Genomic DNA, 9,373 nt, shown 5'->3' with positions numbered 1-9,373 from the left:
GAAATTCTTCCTTAACTTCACTTGAATTCATTCTTTTCCATTTATTGTTCCTTAGTCCTGCAAATTCAGCCCATTTTCTATTTTCCGTCTGTAGAAGTCTCCCCACATACATACCAGACCACAAGAGAAGTCTGTTGATTATATAAAGCTGGTTTATTAAACTTGCTAAGCGAAGGATACTACCACCTTCGGTCTCAGAAGTGTATCAAAAGGGAGCGTTAGGGAGGATTTAGCATGACACCCTCTGAGAGCATTGTGGACAGGAATTGGGCAGAGTTGGTAAAATAGGCAGAGTTGCTAGTACAGGCCTACCTCACGCGTCCCTGGGGAGTTAGTGTTATTATGGTCTTTTCTTGGAACGTTTGGGTCTAAACAAGACGGTGTTAGAAGAGTTTGAACTTTGGCATTTCGTCTTGCACAAATGCTTGTGGATTCGTTTGCAAAGTGGTTTCAGGGTTATTTTTTACCACCTTTAGTGGGACTGGAAAACATTCCTAAAAGATTCTGGCTTTTTCATTAAGAGAAAGCAGAAGTGCATGACAGGAATAAAGATGCAGAAGTAGAGAATGGACATGAGGACACGGGGAGAGGGAAGGGTAAGCTGGAACAAAGTGAGAGAGTGGCATGGACATATATACACTACCAAATGTAAAATAGATAGCTAGTGGGAAGTAGCTGCATAGCACAGGGAGATCAGCTCGGTGCTTGTGTCCATCTACAGGGGTGGGATAGGGAGAGTGGGAGGGAGATGCAAGAGGGAGGAGATATGGGAATATATGTATATGTATAGCTGATTCACTTTGTTATACAGCAGAAACTAACACACCACTGTAAAGCAATTATACTCCCATAAAGATGTTAAAAAAAAAAAAGAGGGAGCGAGAGAAAGCCTAAGTGGACAAGCTTCTCTTCCCTGTCTCCCAACAAGCCCAGGGCACGCCCGCCCGAGCTTTCTGCTACAATTCCTGCTTTTCTCTCCTCTCCACTCCTTCCACCGCCGCCCCTCGGGCCAGGTCTGGTTTAGAATCCCTGTGCTAGTAAGTGACCCACGTTGCTTTTGGCATTCATAGGTTCAGACGTTAGGCAAACGCATGGTAGGATCTTCGGTCTTTTTCTCGAGCGGTAGTAAAAGCTGCAGAGGCAGAAGGACTCGCACTGATTTACGTCTTGGATTCTTTCAGGAATGATGAGCAGAAGGTGTGAGGGGACTGAGACCGCGTCAGGGAGAGGGGCCGGAAGGAAACAGTCACGGTCCAGACAGGAGGTGGCTGGCGCCAGGGGCAAGGCAGCAGCTGACCGGAGAAGCGGTGAAGAAGCTGGATGTATGGTTTGTACTCAGGGCAGGAGAGGGGTCTCCTGGATTTCTGCTTTCGATGGTTTAACAACCGAGATCGGATACTGAAGATTGGAAGTGGTGGGGCAGAGAGGAGTAATGAGTTCAGTCTTGAACAAGTTGGGAGACATCTAAAGGGACATGTGCAAGACAGGGGAGAGCAGTCTTAGCTGGAGTCTCAGTTGCAGGGATACAGTGTGGGTCAAGCAGTGAGCTGGGATCTGACCCTCAGGGAGATGGCCTCAGGTAAAAGAAGGAGGAGTCGGAATAGGAGGAAAGCCAGCAGCGAAGCTTTCATTGAAGCCAAGGGAGTCGAGATGTGCAAAAAGGGACGACAAGTGGGTAGAATCAAATTATAGTCTAGGAAGGGAAAATGGTAAAGCGTCCATGGATTGGGCCACTTGAAGGCCCCTTGGTAACCTTGAACTAGACTTGGACAAGAGGGCCTCCTGCCCTGTGCTCTGGGGGAGAGGGCCTTCCGTGTCACAGACACTTCAAGGATCCCTACTCAGTAGGACTCAGCCTCTGTTCCAATTCCTGGTTACCTAGGTCTTTGGGAACAAGCATCGGCAACAGAAAAACATTTTGCAATATTATACCATCGATACTACTCTTAAATCTGCATACATGTAGATCTACATATAGCATATGTTAAACCTCATCCCAATTCCGGAAATTGAATGAGTTTTATTTTTATAAAATACTTAAAAGATTTCACTACGTTTTCAAAATTTAATAAATATTTTCAGCTTTATTTAAGTAACATCGACTTAAAATTTGATATTCACTAATTTCAGTCTCCCCTTTATTCTTAATAATTTTGTATAATTTCTAAGAAATATATAATTATATTGAAAGCATATGTAAAATTAATTTCATTGTTGCTTGTTCGTATCTAATTTACATTTTGACGAAAATATATTCAAATCTCATATACTTTGAATGTATTTGAACCCTTTAGATCTAACTGTCAGTAGAGCACAAATTATCTGAAAATTTAAACCCGGCAGCTATCTATCTCCCTAGAAGACAGAGATAATGGAGAGGGTTATCCAGCCTCAAGCCACATTTTACCTCCCCTCCCACGAGGCCCGCTGCTTTCATTCACACTTTTTTTTTTTAATTGCTACACTTGATTGATTTCACTACCCACTAATGGATCCCGAGGCCACCAAGGGACCGGTATTCCAGGGCAGAATGGTTCGGGGGGCTCTGAGCCAGCGGGTGGGTAGGGGGTCCTGGACATTGACCATGATCATAAGTCCTATAAAATATATGGGAAGACAAGCACCTGTGTGTTTCCGTAGTGTAGTGGTTATCACGTTCGCCTAACACGCGAAAGGTCCCCGGTTCGAAACCGGGCGGAAACAACAACGTTCCCTGTTTTTTTTTTTTTTTTTTTCTTCTTCTCCCCTGCTAAAACAGTTCCTTCCAGTTAACTTGACTACTTCTGTCATTTGTTGCTGGAATGTATGTGCATAAAAGTATGCATAACTTTTACAGTTTTATCCATACTCCTGTCTTTTCCAATCTATTACCAGTTCCCTTCAAGCTAATATGTTCCACATCTCTAGGTCTGTAATGCAAAACCAGGTGGTCTATGTCATTAGAGCCAGACTTCACAGAACTTAAAATCCTAGAAGATTTAGAGGCAGCAAAAGGCGGGAATCCCACTCAACGACAAATGAAATATTAAAAAAAAAAAGTACAAGAAGGAGTGCGTTGGAAACGTATAGTGGAAGTCAGGCCGGGGAATTATTCACAGGAAAGATAGCAGTAATAACCATACCATCTATCACATCACGTTGACTCTGTCTGGTCCTGTTGTAGGTGTCTCCCTCTACTGTAGGTGAGGCCACTGAGGCACAGACACATCACATAAGGTGAGCAAATGTGGGGTAGAGGAAATAGTAGACGGTGCTAAAGGACGGAGAATGGGAGAAGAAACAGGGCACCGAGAGAAATTCAAGTTAGCACAGCCCGAAAAACAGCTGGTTCTGCCAGTGATCTGCTGGCGACTGGCTCCCGCTCGGCGCTGCTGCTATCGTGACAACCTGCACCTTACAGACACCACCGTGAGCGAGTCTGAGTTTTTCTACCCTGACTGGTTTCACTCCCATCCTGCGCCTCCTCATCAAACCGTCCTCAGCGGCAGTGCAGAACAGTAAAAAGAACCATCAGTCTCTCCAGAGGTGTCTCGGTCAGCCGCCTTCTTCACCGATCTCACTTGCTGCGCATCTGTTTCGGGCCCGTGCGAAGTGACAGGTGTGTTGAGAAACGGGCTCCAGAGATCAAGGGGAAAAGGCAGTGAAGGCTTCACAGAAGCAGACCAGCGGTGCTTGGAGTCCCCAAAACAGAGTTCCCGGCCGGAGAGATGTCAGTAGAGAAGCACACGATGTGGACTTTTGCAGTGCAGCCTGGAAAATGGGGTTCACACTTTCATACACCTGACGGTACACCAACTTACACGTGAGAGAAGCAACTTCTTTCCCAGGACTTCTGTCAAACTTGAAAGTCAAGTAGAGAAAACATCAAAGTGGTAAATCAAATTCTCTTTCAAGTTTCACGCACTTTTTTTTTTTCTTTTTTGGCTTCGCTTCGCAGCTTGCGGGATCTCATTTCCCAGACTAGGGATCAAATCCTGGCCCTGGCAGTGAAAGCGCCGAGTCCTAACCATTGGACCTCCAGGGAATTCCCTAAAATTTCACACATCTTAAATGCAGACAAAACATAACCAAAAATAGCCCAGTGATGGCAAAACTTGTTAGGCCACCTGCATTCACATAACTTACACACACACACAATATCGGGCCCATCTCTTTATCATTGCTCTTTTATACTTATTTGTATGCCTTACCTGGGTTTACAGATGTAAACCCAACCAAGAATGACAGGGCCCTGTCATGCAACTTAGAGCCCTACAAGAGTGAGGAATTTTGGACCCCACTTGGAAGAATTCTCCCAGGCTTTCCCCTGCTGACCCAATTTCTTTTTTTTTCCTCGTGTTTTTCAGACTAATTTGAGATGAGTCAGTACAGTCCCTGCATCCGAGGCTCCAGACTGCCAGAGGTTCTCTTGCAACCCCTCCAAGCCGACCCAGGACTCTGGAAGGCCAGGACCATCACTCAGTCCTGTCACTCTTCTCCAGGTGGATTTTGGTCTGTGCCTCAGCTAATATAAGAGTTGTCATCTGACTTCCTCGGGGAGACAGTAAACAAATTCAGTGCAACACAATTAACACCAAAGAACCAGCTGGACTGAGCAATAAGCTCCACAGAAAGCTGTCTCACGTGAGTCATATTTCTTTTGGGTTACATTTAACGCTAAATTGTCAGCAGGACTTGACAGCTTTCCTAGATTCATCTTGTTTCAATTAATGCTAAAATTATTCTCTTTTTGATGCTTAAATTGTAGCTGCTTGTCAGTGGAAGCCCCTCTAAATTGGCCCCTTGGTCCTTTCAGCATTGCCCTGGCAATTTGAGAGCATCCTTGTTTCCTGGTAGAAACTCACACTTCGGGCCTATCTATAATTTTTCCTGGATGCAGGAGAATGTTCAGGGAGCTTGATTGATTGATTGATTTTTAGTGAAGAGTAAAAGAAAAGAGCCAAATCTGGGTGTCAGGACAGTGCATGGGGCCAAAAGTCCCTGGCTCCTCCACTTCTGACGTACCCTAGGGAAATCCTTTAAAGGATGTAAGCTTACACTGAGAGCTCTATTTAATTGTAGCTTTGCTAGATCTTTACTTTTTTATTTCAAATAAACCTCAACATCATTACTCTACAAAATCATTTACCTAAATCTCTCACTCAAAAGTAATTGTATTCCTTTTTACTTTCATTTTTTAAACTTTTATTAGAAAATTTAAAGTAGACAGAATGGTATTAGGAAACCCCAAGTACTAATCACTCAGCTTCAACACTTTTCTTCCACCATTTCTGTTTTATCTGTACATCTACCACTTCCCATCCCACTGCCTCTTTTCTTCATAATCCTCATAGATCTCATGGAATAGCCTTCTATAGTCACTCTATTGATCATCTCCCTTTCCCTCTGGTTCTTTTATGTGTAAAACTTCAAGGTTAGGAAATAATATTAATAGCTACAAATCTCATGAATTGGGTCCTTACCATGGACTAGAAACTGTTCTAGGTGCTGGGCATCATTGACTCCTTTGCACCCTTGCAACAAACCTATGGTGTGCCACTATTAAAAGGAAACTTCATTCACTCATTCATTTACATTGCAGTGAAAAAGACAGACCAGGTCCCTGCCCTCCTGATGTTTACCTTCTGATGGGCAATTAAAATAACAAACAAATAAACAGGTAGAAAAATAATCTCAGAGAGTGATAAGGACTGTGAGAAAATTAATGAGGGTGATCTGATAGAGTGTCAGGCAGAGCACAGTATTAGAGAGATAGGCCAGAAAAGATGCATTAGAAGAGGTGACAATGAGCTGAGTCAGGAAGATAAGAAAGAGCCAGCCTTCCAAATATCTTGGGGAAGAGGCCTTTGGGAGAGGGAGCAGAGAGTTCAAAGGCCCTGAAGTAGGAGTAAACTTGGTGGTTTCAAGGACGGAAGACTGAGGGCTTGGAGGCTAAGGAGCCACACCTATACCTCCTTAGCTCTGCATTCGGATGACTGCCTCCGCACCATTTGCTGGTTTTGTTTGCAGGTGGATAGAAAAATGAGTGGAGGACACGGTACCTTATGTCTTTGAGGACTCCCAGGCAAATGAAGAGCACAGTAGAGTTTTTAACACAATGTGGAGTTTTTAACGACAAATGAATTAACACATAGGTTCATTCAGAAAATTTCAAATAAACAATTAACACCAGCTCTAGATTCCAGCTGTGACCTAATCACTGCCTCCCCAGTGCCTCCCTCACCTCACCACGAATTGAAGTTTCAGATAAATTCTGTAATTGTCATTTAAAATGTCTAAGAGAATATCACCAGTGGCTTAGATGTTCAGGACGATGCCTTTTGGTAACCTTAATTCATGAAAGAACCAGTGAAAGGGATTGTTCCATTTGTTTCAAAAATTTCTAGCTTTATACGAAGAACAACAATATTTGTAAATTAAATTTAAAACCTTGAGGAAAACTAGGCTTTAACATTTGCAACTGTAATACATTGAATGTTAATCACAAAAGAAGTATGTATTGAAAAGAATACATACTTTTCCCTATTCAAAAAACTCCCCCTTGCCCTTAGGCACTAAACATCTCAAATGATAGCAGAGAGGGTTTCCCAAAATAGCCAGTGATTTTAGTTCAGTTGGTCCTGACACAGAATAGAGGAGCAGGTCATTCTGGGTCATCTTTTTTGGCCACTCTTCCTTTTGCAGGCAGTCCTCCAGAATTAGCTTGCTCTGGTTGACATTTTGTCTTCCTCCTTACCCACAATTCACATTCCCCATGACACCAGCGTGTGACTGAGACCTGCCTTTTTCCTGGGGGGACTTGCACCCTTAAACCAATGTGATATGACATAAACAGCAATGAAATAATGGGTGAGCATTTGATAATGATTGAACCTTCTCTCCTGATGCTACACAGACCATAGAAGAATGATTTTCTCAAGTTTAGTAAAGGGAAACCAGTGGCTGTTAAAGAAAAAGATGATACTGGAGTATTTTTAGACTAGTTAGAATATAGCCATGAATATATTAAACCTGGAAATAATCTTCTGTTTCAAATGAGGTTTTTAAATAAGAATATTCATGTGGATGGTTGATTAATAATTTACATATAAATTATATATAATCATTGTTTTAGACCACTTCACAAACTACATGCATGATCTAATAATTTATATATCCCCCATATGACACCAAGACCTTATATAATATCACATACAAATTTAATGTCTTATATCTGGTTGGAATCTTCTTGTCCAAGGGGAAAATTTGCCGAGTAAAAAATAACTGAGCAGGCCTTTCCAATGATGTCATGGCTTTGCAAGTGAAGAAAACATGATGGCCTCCCACAGAAACAGGACTGAAAAGAGAAAAAAATAATGTCCTGTAGAATTGGATTAGAAACCATAAATTAGAGTGACAATGTGATCTTCAAAATCTTTTGTCCAAGTATGTGCCTGTGAGAGGCAAAAGGGAGGTCCCTCTCCCTGTTGGCCCTGCAATGGTTATTATCCTATAGGACAGACAGTAAGGGGCCCTGTTAATTTTAAGGGGGTAGGGACAGTCACATGTTAGGTTTGTTGTTAAAGCATCCCGATGCCACCAAGGCAGTGTAGAAACAGTCAATCTCATTCATGACTGGTGGCAATCTCATTCATGACTGGGTCCTGTAGGACCCACAGCCTGGTGATTTGTCTATTTTACATTACAACTTCATATATACCTTGACCCAGGAATCTTACTTCTTGGGAATTTGCCAAACGGATATAAGTTCAAAAGCACAAAATGACAACGCTACATGCTTATTAACTGCAGCATTGATTGTAATAGCAAGAGATTGGAAACTATGAATATCCATCAGTAGGTGATCTGTTAAACTAGGATTCATCTACAGTGGAATATTATGCAGCTGCAAAAAAGACTGAGGAAAATTTCTATGTCTTGAGATGGAAAGATCATCAAAATATAACAGAGCTGTAATTATATTTTTGTGTAAAATAGGGGAAAACAAAAATATATTTGCATTAAAAAACTCTGGAAGAATATGTACATAGATACAAAACTTGTTACCTAAGAAGGGAGGATGGAAGTTAGATTCTTTTCACTGAATATTTTTATAAATGGTTCAATTTTTGAACAGTACAGTTTATTACCTACTCAAAAGATGTTTTAAAAACTCATTTTGTGGTGTAGCCTCTGTGGAAAATTGTATGGCAATTTCACAAAAAGTTAAACAGGGAAATACCATATATCAGCAAATCCACTTCTAGATATATACCCAAAAGAGGTGAAAGCAAGAACTCAGACATGTGTACTAATAGTACACCCATGTTCATAGCAGCATTATCCACAATCGCCAAAAGATGGAAGGGACCCAAGTGTCTATTGAGAGATAAATGGATAAACAAAATGTGGTATATACATACACTCGAATATTATGTAGCCTTAAAAGGAAGGAATTCGGACACATGCTACAACATGGAAGAACCTTGAAGACATTATGCTAAGTAAAATAAGCCAATTACAAAAGAACAAATATTGTATGGTTCATCTTATATGAGGTCCCTAGAGTAGTCAAATTCATAGAGACAGAGAGTAGAATGGTGGTTGCCAGGGGCTGGGAGAAAGATAGTTAGGGAGTTAATGTTCACTGGGTACAGAGTTGCAGCTGGGGAATATGAAAAAGTTCTGGAGATGGATGGTGGTGACGGTTGCCCAACAATGTGAATGTGTTTAAAGCCACAGAGCTGTGAACTTTAAAATGGTGAAAATGAACAACAAGGTCCTACTGTATAGCACAGGGAACTATATTCAATATCTTGTAATAAACCATAATGGAAAAGAATATGAAAAACAATCTATATATCTATATCTATCTATATTATCTTTGCTGTACATCAGAAGCTAACACAACATTGTATATCAACTATACTTCAGTTTTTTAAAATGGTGAAAGTGGTACATTTTATTATGTATGTCTTAAACAATTTTTAAAAACCCACTTTGTTAGTAGGTAAAGGATAGATTAACCAATGAACAGGAGAGTGACAACAAAACGCCCTAGTGAATATCACACACAGGGAATTTCCCCGTACAGGATTGCTTTATTTCTTCCGAAAGCTGGTCAGGCAAGGAAGTGCTTTCGTGTGACCAAAATAGACACCTCGCCCAACGTGGGGCTCGAACCCACGACCCTGAGATTAAGAGTCTCATGCTCTACCGACTGAGCTAGCCGGGCGCATATATCATGTCTACTAATTTTTACTTCAAGGTAGGATTCGAGCTGTATCTAGCTCCAGGTTTGAAGTTAGTTGGGACAAGATCTGGCCACTAAAGACAAGATTCTTAGCAGCCCCGGAAACTCAAGCTCTACCGATCGTGCTTGACTGACCGTCCC

The sequence above is a fragment of the Mesoplodon mirus genome (assembly GCF_964341445.2).
Source record: "Mesoplodon mirus genome assembly, chromosome: 5".
In the NCBI taxonomy this organism is placed as follows: Eukaryota; Metazoa; Chordata; class Mammalia; order Artiodactyla; family Ziphiidae; genus Mesoplodon; species Mesoplodon mirus.
This window is presented reverse-complemented; position numbering follows the sequence as displayed.